This window comes from Myotis myotis, unplaced genomic scaffold (assembly GCF_014108235.1).
Source record: "Myotis myotis isolate mMyoMyo1 unplaced genomic scaffold, mMyoMyo1.p scaffold_m19_p_3, whole genome shotgun sequence".
In the NCBI taxonomy this organism is placed as follows: Eukaryota; Metazoa; Chordata; class Mammalia; order Chiroptera; family Vespertilionidae; genus Myotis; species Myotis myotis.
This window is the reverse complement of record NW_023416335.1, coordinates 157,345,408-157,356,171: the sequence shown is the minus strand read 5'-3', so window position 1 is coordinate 157,356,171 and position 10,764 is coordinate 157,345,408. Positions and strand designations below refer to the sequence as shown.

Genomic DNA, 10,764 nt, shown 5'->3' with positions numbered 1-10,764 from the left:
TCAGCCTACGGACTGAAGGGTTCCAGGTTCGATTCTGGTCAAGGGCATGTAAGTTGGTTGCGGGCACATCTCCAGTAGGGGGTGTGCAGGAGGCAGCTGATTGATGTTTCTTTCTCATCGATGATTCTAACTCTCTATCCCTCTCCCTTCTTCTCTGTAAAAATCAATAAAAAATATATTTTAAAAAATTAGGCACTATTTGTTTGGCCCAGGATAAACCATACATGAGGAAGGCAGCAGGGCCTCCATCCTACACAGGGGTCCCTGGTTTGGGGGTCATATTAGCTCCACTAAGACAAAGCCTTTTGGAGGTATGTGTGTTTATGTGTTTATTGTGTCTGGAAGGCAGTGAATTGAAAAGGAGGGGGAGCAGGGGTGGAGTTGGCCAGCAGGGAATCTGTCCTAGGGTCACAGTGTGGGCACATAGGCACTCACAGCACACATATGTATGTGCTCCCAGCTGCCCACTCTGCCTGCAGACGTCCAAAGACAGTGGCTGAATTCAGGCTTCATCAACTAAGGGTCTCAGAAGGTCCGAGTTCCCCTGAACTTTTGCAAGAGAAGGGGAAGAGTGAATGCAGCCTCTAACTTTGCCTCTTTTGCGGGGTAGGAAGGTGGGGAGCAAATACTGGTAGGAAAACAGTATTTGTTGTCACACTCTCCAACTGATTCCACCGAGAGGGATGCTGTGATGACAGGGAGAGAACCCAGAATTTAGAAACAAATCGGCTTGGATCTGATTCCACATTGTGTCTACCCCTTGAATAGAGACAATAGTTACATCTACTTCACATGGACTGGGCTAGGGAGGTGTTTAGGATGCAAAATTTAAGGAGGCACTCATCCTCAGGTTGTGCAATTGCAGGGTTGGCTAGACTTTCGGTAATGACACTCCCACTTGCATGACCCTGAGAGTGAGTGCCACACTTGCTACACCCTCCTCCAGGTCCTACCATCCATCAAGTGGCTATTTAGATTGCACAAAACAAAGCATAGGAAAAAAGAAGTTTGTGGTCAGTTGCAACCCAACCGAGTCACAAAATCAATTTGGTGAGTGTATTAATTTGCTGGGGCTGCCATCACAGAACACCACAAACGGGGTGGCTGAAATGACAGAAATTTATGGTCTCACAGCACTAAAGGCTGCAAGTCCATGATCCAGGTGTTGGGAGGGTTGGTCCCTTCAGAAGGCTGTGAGAGAGAACCTGCTCCACGTCTCTCCCCTGGGCTTGTAGATGGCCGTCTTCATGTTCCCGGGGTGCTCTCCCTGTATGTGAGTCTAAATTTGCCCTGTTTGCTAAGGGCACCGTTGGATTGGATTAGGACCCAACCTAAGGACCTCATTTCAATGTGATTACTTCTGTAAAGACCGTATCTCCAAATAAGGTCACATCCTGAGGTACTGGGGGTACTTCATAAGAATATGAATTTTCAAGGGACATAGGAATTCAACATATTAACATATGAATGTTCAAGAGACACAGTTCAGTCCATAACAGTTAACATTGATGACCACCACTTTTTAAAAAAACAAAGTAGAATAGAATAGAAAATACCAGAATGTATCACACAACGACGTAAGGATAAGTAGTGTTTACTACACTTGATCTTAGCCAAAAGGCCGAGAAGCGATGAGGATAAGTAGTGTTTAGTGAAACTTGTTTGTTTTATATATGCATCTGAGTTCTAGGTCTTGATGGAAAAGACATTTCAGTGCAGGTTGTGATTTTCCTTTTTAAGCATCATTTGGATGTTGGTTACCACCACAAATCGCTTTGCATTGCTTCTTATTTTTATTTATTTATTTTTTAAAATATTTTTATTGAATTGAGAGAGGAAGGGAGAGGGAGAGAAGGATAAGAACATCGATGATGAGAAAGAATCATTGTTTGACTGCCTCCTGCATGCTCTACACTGGGGATGGAGCCTGTAACTGTGCCCTTGACCGGAATCGAACCCGGGACCCTTCAGTCCACAGGCTGATGCTCTATCCACTGAGCCAAACCCGGTAGGGCTGCATTGCTTTTTTTATTTTATGGGTACATTCTTCTCTGACAAGAACATAAGCTCCTGGAGGACAGGGGATCATCTCATCTTGTAAATGCTGCTGTGTAGCTAGAGAAGACAACATTTTTTCTTGCCAGTAAAAACAAGGACTACAGTTTAGTGAGTGTTTACTGTGTACCTGGCACTGGGCTGAATGTTTTACATACACTCTCTTACATAAGGACTAAACATAATGATGATGGCAGGAGTTCAGTACATTACACAGACAACACGAGTGGGTGCCATGTTCAGGTGCGCTGGACAGCAGGCTGGGATGTGTGGAGGACTGAGGGATAAAAGGAAAAGGTCACAGAGGAAATGTGGGAAGCGGCGGTGGGCCCTTAGCCAGTTCTGTCTCTCAGACTCTGGCCATTGTCCCAAAATTTCCACCCACCTCAATACCAACCCACCACCCAGATTAGAGGCAACAGAGGCCCTCAGTTGGAAACTCCCTCCGCTTCCGGCTCCCGACCAACAGACACGCTCATCAGCACCTGTGCCCTCCCTCGGGCTCAGAGGAGAGGATATGCCTGCCCCTGCCCAAGGCATTCTCCTCCACCTGTGCTCAGGGCCCCTCCCTTCTGCTTCCCCAAGCACAGTTCCATTCATTGTGTCCTCGATCCTCCAAATCTGCAACGTCTCATTTCTAATGATTACAGCATTTTACCTTCAGCATTTAAACATGTTCAAATCTCTCCCACCTTAAAAAAAAAAAAGTATAGTAAGCAAATAGAACAAATCTGCCCAGAATCTCTGTCCAGTTGATGCAACAAAAATTTGTTCGGTGTCTGTTCGTAGACTCTTAAAGCTGAGAGGGGGAGTCCGATTAGTTAACAGTGATACTATAGGATAGTCTGGACTATGACTCTACTGAAACACATGGTGCCGTGGGAGTACATAGGAGGGACACCTAGACTAAGTAGAGAATAGGGGAGACCAGGAAGGTCTTCCTGGAGGAGGTGATGCCCCAACTAAATCTTGAAGGAAAATAGGAGTTATTTAGGCAAAGAACAAGAGAAGAGTTAAACCAGGAAGATGATTTAGCATATGCAAAAGCATGGATACTATGGGAGCATAGTACCTTCTGGAAATGGGTAGTAGTCAGGAATGGGGAGCATTAGAGGACTTAGGGTAGATGAGTAAGATGATGAGATTTAGTAGAGAGACCTCCCTAGCTGTAATGTAGAGAAGGATTTAAAGTGTAAGTCTGAAGCCAGGAGAACAATTCAGATGGAGGAGACCATTTAGTGAAGGAATAGAGGTGAAGCAGTGAGGAACAGAGGCTGGTTTAAGAAGAGAAGTAAAGACATGTGGGGCCAGTGGGTAAGTAAAGAATAGAGTCAAGGAACTAGAAGTATCCATAGACCTAAAGACCAGTCTTCCTGGGAGTGAGGGAGAGAAAGATCTGGAGGGCTGGAATGTCGTGGTCAGAAACAAGGGGCTAAGATTCAGCCCAGTTTCCTTGCCAGGGTGTGGCTACTGGAGTGAGTGGCTATGGTAATGTCATTAGAGTTGAGGAGGGCAAGGAACCAAGAAGCCAGTGGAGGTTAGTCATTAGAGCTGAGGAGGGCAAGGAGCCAAGAGACCAGGGTGCTGCTGGACTACCTGCATAAACGTTAAAGCCACCTGGCTTTTGCAAAAGACCTGAAGAGAGACAGGAAGACAGTGAGTCAGATGCCATAGTCTTCAAGGAGCGTGGGAAAGGGACCAGGCCATCATGATAGCAAAAATAATAACTAGGGCTTAGTGAGGGTTTATGTATTACTTCAACTCCTACTTTAAAAACATCTTAAGCCCTAGCCAGTTTGGCTCAGTGGGTAGAGCATCAGCCTGTGGACGGAAGGGTCCTGGGTTCGATTCCAGTCAAGGGCACATGCCCGGATTGTGGGCTCGATCCTTAGTCGGGGGCGTGCAGGAGGCAGCCAATCAATGATTCGATGATTCTCTCTCATCATTGATGTTTCCATCTCTCCCTCTCCCGTCCTCTCTGAAATCAATAAAAATATTTTAAAAACATCTTGAGCTCTGTATATTTTATCCTACAACACTGTGAGGTAGAACTATGTGCCCAACACAGTAGCCACTAACCATATGTGGCTGTTGAATTTAAAAATTAAATTTCTCAGATGCACTAGCCACATTTCAAATGATCAATAGTCATCTGTGGCTAATGGCTACTGTATTAGCACAGACATGGGGCATTTCCATCATCACAGAAAGCTCTATTGCATAGTACCGAGAGCCCTCATTTTACAGATGAGTAGATGGCAGTGTGGAAAGGTTAAGTAACCCGCCCGAGGCCAAAGCACTGGCAAGTAAGCTGGGATTGAAATCCAGTTAGTCTGGCACAAACACCGTTGCCCTTAAGCTGCATGCTACACATATTCTCAATGGAAGGTGAAATAGCTGGCCCTTATAAAGGAAGAGGAATTTATGGTATATGACTATCTGTGAAAGCACCGATAGTGCCTGCTTAGCAGCAAGTCTTTCTCCCTTGTAGGCAAAGTCTGGATTCTGTACAGGTGTTCCCTTCCCATGCATTCAGGGGAGGAATCTCTTTGGTCTAGCCCAGGGGTGGGCAACCCCTGGCACGCGTGCCAAACATGGCACGCCAGTAACTTTTGCTGGCACGTGAAACCCTCTCTTATAATCTTCCATTTACAATTTTTTTCTTAATATCGACTTTTTTATTTTTCAGATAAATTCAGTGTAGGTGCATCTTAGATAAATAAATAATTTTACATAACAAGTTATCTTAAAGACCATAGACATGGATTGACGAGAGAGGGGAAGGGCAATTTCTATGCCTCTGCCTTAACTCTCCCTGCCTTCCTAGAGCCGACCAGTGTTTTGGTTTCATTCACATACGCTTGTGAATCTTTGTTCTCAGTGATGAATTTTGTTAAGTCTCGTAATAGGAGCAGCCTGACGGATGAAAGTAGTAGCTCGTGCATATCTCTGAAGGTCACGAAATATAAACCTGATGTAAAATCTCTGTCATCAGTGATGCAGCAGCAAAAGTCCCAGTGATAATATCCAACGGAGTCATAAAGTTTTCTGTCGGGCTATCAGTGTACATGTATACATTAAAAAATAAATGTATTTTTCATCATCATATATTGTGCTTTTGTCACTCGAATGAATTTTATTATTTCTTCAAGGTTCTTCACATAAGCACACCTTAAGAGATATCAAGTAGGCGTAACATGTTCTCAAAAATTAGGATTAGCATGCAGACGAATTTTGAGTCAGAGATTTTGCTGGTTTTGGCACGCACTCACAAAAAGGTTGCCCACCCCTGGTCTAGCCAATCACAGTATTTCCATACCCTCGGCCAATAGGACCTTAGGGGGCTCTTGGGAAAGATTTTGTTCTTTTTCAATGGCAAGTCCATACGTGAGACTGGAATAGCTGCAACCATGTGGCAACTGTGAAGAGAGATACCATCAACCTTTGGGGATAGAATAACAGGCAAAGAGGTAAAAAACAAAAAAACAAAAAAAAAAACAAAAAAACTCTCAATGAGTCCTCAGCCTGCTCCAGACCTCCTCATTTGTCTGCTTTAAGCAGGTCTTCTGTTACTTGCTGCTAGATGCATCCTTAACTGAGATCTTTTTAAAAATATATATTTTTATTGATTTCAAAGAGGAAGGGAGAGGGAGAGAGAGAAACATCAATGATGAGAGAGAATCATTATTGATCGGCTGCCTCCTGCACATCCCCTACTGGGGATCAAGCCCACAACCCCAGGCATGTGCCCTGACCAGGAATTGAACCGTGACCTCCTGGTTCATAGATTGACGCTCAACCACTGAGCCACGTCGGCTGGGCCTTCACTGAGATCTTGGTGGCGTCCTACTAACTATAGAAATGGAGAGCCCAGAGTGGGATGACTGCCCATGATCTCACCACCACTTGTTTTGTGGACTTGGAGGAATAAGAGACATATATCCCTTTAAAGGAAGAGAGTCCTCAGACAAGCAAAGAGGAGCAAGGACAATCTGAATTGAAGGTGGCCCGGAGCTCTGTGTAAGGAGGGAGTGGAAAGTACAAGGGTGGTCAGGAAGAGGAAGCACTGGGCTGAGTGGAGAAGGGTAGACGCCCACTGAAGCCTGCCAAGGACGACAGGATGTGAGCAGTGGCGGGGTCAGCTGATCTCAAGGTTCCAAATGAAGTCCTGGAGCTGTCAGAGGCTTACTGTGGTCAACAGACCTACATCTCACAGAAGGACAAGTAGCAGCCCCGGTGGGTGGGCAAAGTCAAACATCTCTGAATGGTGCCAGCTGTGGTCAGGATTGAGCCTCTCCAAGGAAATTCCAGCCCTCTAACTAGCACTGTAATTACTGCTCTCTCTCTCTCTCTCCAGCCAAGCTTTTGGGAAAGTTATTCACGCTCACTGTCTTCGCTCCCTCACCTCCTCAGCACACTGCCAGCTGGCCATTGTCTCTACCAGTCCAGTGAAACTGTCTGGCCCATGTCACATATGCCCTCCTAGGTGTCAAGAATGATGCCTGGCCGAACCAGTTTGGCTCAGTGGATAGAGTGTCGGCCTGCGGACTGAGGGGTCCCGGGTTCGATTCCGGACAAGGGCATGTACCTTGGTTGCGGGCACATCCCCAGTGGGGGGCGTACAAGAGGCAGCTGATCGATGTTTCTCTCTCATCGATGTTTCTAACTCTGTATGCCTCTCCCTTCTTCTCTGTAAAAAATCAATAAAATAAAAAATCAATAAAATATATTAAAAAATCACTGCATTCATTAGTAAAAAAAAGAATGATGCCTGCCCCAGTCCTTCTCTTGATGAACTCTCACCAACACTCCCCACTGCCAGCCACTCCTGAGTAAGTTCTGCCTCCATTGGTTTTCATGATTCCTCTCTCCTGGTCTTCCTCCCACCGCTCAGGGTGCTCCTTCTCAGTCTCCTGTCTTCACAGGCGATTCTTCCTGTGTTATCTTATAAAGCAATGTAATATGGTGGTTAAAACCATGGCCTCTGGTGTCAGCCCACCCGGGTTCAAATCCCTGTCCTACCACTTGGTTGCTGTATGACATCCAAACCCCTATCAAGATGTAGATCATATCCTCACCACCCCAACTCCCCCAGGAGAGCCACTGTTCTGATTTTCTTCACAGTGGATTACTTTTGTCTGTTTGAGAATTCATATAAATGGAATAAAACAGGATGTGCTTTTATGTCTGGCTTCCTTTTTTTTAATTTTTATTGTTGAAAGTATTACATATGTTCCCTTTTCCTCCCATTGACCTCTCCTCCACCTCTCCCCCCACCCAGGCCTTCACTACCCTATTGTCTGTGTCTATGGATTATGCATATCTACTTATATAAAAACCATGGGTGGTGTTCGTCACATACAGACCAACAGCGAGCGACCGAGCGGAAGGAAGTCAGTCCTACAGCGGTTGTCTTGGCCAGGGGTCCTCAAACTTTTTAAACAGGGGGTCAGTTCACTGTCCCTCAGACCGTTGGAGGGCCGGACTATAGTTTTAAAAAAAACTAGTAACAAATTCCTATGAACACTGCACATATCTTATTTTGAAGTAAAAAAACAAAACGGGAACAAATACAATATTTGTATTTGCATGTGGCCCGAGGGCCGTAGTTTGAGGAACCCTGGTCTTGGCAATGTCTGTGCCCTCCCTCAAGCTGTTTCCAGGATCTGTTTCCTGTAGGGCGGAGTTTGAGGCAGGAACCCGCCCTGGGAGCGTGGAGGCAGATCTTTCTAAAGTGTGCCGCGCCAGCAATGGGGTGAACCTGAGTGGGGCGGCTGAAAGGCTTAGAAAAGACAGACAAGAGAATGAAAGCCGGGTCTCGGTGGGACGCTGCTTCTCTGAGAGACAGTGACCACGCCCACAGCCATGCCTTTATAGCAGATGCTACGAGGCAAAGTAAGGGTGTGACCAAGATGTTTACAAACATTCTCCTGGGTTTCAATCCTACTCAACTACATGCACCTGAACTCTATCAAGCCTACATCACTCAGGCACGTGCGGCCATATGTTCGGACCATAGGTTCAAGCTTACAACTACAGCTGTTGGCTATAATTGTGCTGGGAGGGCCCTGCCCTCCAAGCTGGGATTTGCACGTGGCAATGAGAGGACTGTGCCCTCTCATCAGTCCAAGGCTTGAACCTGTCCAAAACACTGTAGCAGCTCCCCCCAATAAAGTTTTAATTCTGTTTCTTTGTTACTAATGTTGTGGCCCCACCCCATAACAAAGAAACAAAGGAAAATTTCCCCATCGAATTTCTGAATAGTATTATTCCTTCGGGAATGCTGTGTCATAAATTAAAATTGAAAGTGGGTGCAATCATCATGCTACTGAGAAATCTCAATAGTAAATGGGGTATTTGTAATGGTACCAGATTTATTATCAAAAGATTATGACCTAACATTATCGAAGCTGAAGTATTAACAGGATCTGCAGAGGGAGAGGCTGTTCTGATTCCAAGAATTAATTTGTCCCCATCTGACACTGGCCTCCCATTTAAATTGATTCGACGACGGTTTCCCCTGATGCCAGCATTTGTGATGACTATTAATAAATCACAAGGACAAACTCTAGACAGAGTAGGCATCTTCCTACCTGAACCCGTTTTTGCACATGGTCAGTTATATGTTGCTTTCTCTCCAGTTTGAAGAGCATGTGATGTTACAGTTAAAGTTCTAAGTACTTCATCACAAGGGAAATTAGTCAAGCACTCTGAAAGTGTTTTCACTCTTAATGTGGTATACAGGAAGATATTAGAATAAGTTTAATCACTTTATCAGTCATTGTTTGCATCACTGTTGTTTTTATATCATGTTTTTGTTGTTTTCATATCATGTTTTTGTCGTTTTTATATCATGCCTCTGTTGTTGTTATATCCTTTTGTTATTGTTTATTTATTAATAAATTTATATATTATTTTCATATACATTTTACTAATTTCCTTTCATCTCTCACACTTCTATTATAGAGAAAGGGCAAATAGCAATATTAAAATATCTCCGCTAATTAATTCCCTTTTTTAAAAAAATATATTTTATTGATTTTTTACAGAGAGGAAGGGAGGGGGATAGAGAGTTTGAAACATTGATGAGAGAGAAACATTGATCAGCTGCCTCCTGCACACTCCCCACTGGGGATGTGCCCGAAACCAAGATACATGCCCTTGACAGGAATCGAACCCGGGACCCTTGAGTCTGCATGCCGATGCTCTATCCACTGAGCCAAACCGGTTAGGGCAGATTTTTAATCTACTTATCTACTGATAGGCACTTAGGCTGTTTCCAAATCTTAGCTGTTGTAAATTGCCCTGTTATGAACATAGGGGTGCATATATTCTTTCTAATGATTGTTTCTGAATTCTTGTTTTTAAATTCCTAGAAGTGGAATCACTGTGTCAAATGGGAGTTCCATTTTTAATTTTTTGACGAAACTCCAAACTGTTTTCCACAGAGCCTGCAGTTTGCATTCCCACCAGCAGTGCATGAGGGTTCTTTTTTCTCCACATCCTCACCAACTCTTATCTTTTGTTGATTTGTTGATGATAGTTATTCTAACAAGTGTGAGGTCATACCTCATTGTCCTTTTGATTTGCAACTCTCTGATGATTAGTGACTTTGAGCACTTGTGTCTGGCTTCTTTTACTCACCGTGTTTTGAGATTCATCCATGTTGTTGTGTGTATCCATTGTTCATTTATATTTTACTAGAGGCCCCGTGCATGAATTCGTGCACCAGTGGGGCCTCTCGGCCTGGCTTGCGGGATCGGGTCGAAACCAGCTCTCTGAAATCCCCCAAGGGGCCCCAGATTGTGAGAGGGTGCAGGCCAGGCTGAGGGACCCCACTGGTGCACAATCAGGGCCAGGGAAGGACGTGGGAGGTTGGCCAGCGGGGGAGGGACCGCGGGAGGGCTCCAGGTGTGTCTGGCCCAACTTGCTCAGTCCTGATTGGCTGGACCCCAGCAGCAAGCTAACCTACCGGTTGGAGTTTCTGCCCCCTGGTGGTCAGAGCATGTCATAGTGAGCAGTTGAACGGCCTTAGCATATTATTTGCATATTATGTTTGATTGGTTGAACGGCCTACCAGACTACCGGACTCTTAGCATATTAGGCTTTTATTATATAGGATTACTAAGTGGTATCCCATTGTAAAGATATACCACAATTTGTTTATCCTTTCTTTTTTTTAAATCCTCACCTGAGGGTATGTTTTTTTTAGTTGATTTTGAGAGAGGAAGAGAGAGAGAGACACATTCACATGAGAGAAAAACATCACATTGATAAGTTGCCTTCCATATGCACCCCACTGGGGATTGAAACTACAATCTAGGTATGTACCCTAAATTGCACCCCCAACATTTTGGTGTATGGGCTCCATCCAAATGAGCCACCCAATGAGGCTATCTTCTTTTTCCTTAATGATAGACACCAAGGCTGTAGCCAGTTTTGGGCTATTATGAAGAAAATGCTATGAACATTCTTCTTCCAATCTTTGTGTGAATATACAGGGGTAGGCAAAAGCAGGTTTACAGTTGTTCATATGGAAAAAGACATGCAAGTTATGATTATTATAGTAGCTTTATTAACTCTGTTTCACATACTCACAACTGTAAATCTACTTTTGCTCACACCTGTATGTTTTTATTTGTCTTGAATAACTAAGAATATAATTGCTGGTTCATAGGGCAGGTATATGCTTAGTTTTATAAGTTACTG

The 10,764-nt window shown here is 44.4% G+C and overlaps 1 pseudogene; it reads right to left on the bottom strand.

The window, feature by feature from the left end:
• Window positions 1–1,465: 1,465 nt before the first annotated feature.
• On the bottom strand, window positions 1,466–1,633 carry LOC118652172 (annotated as a pseudogene).
• Window positions 1,634–10,764: the final 9,131 nt, after the last annotated feature.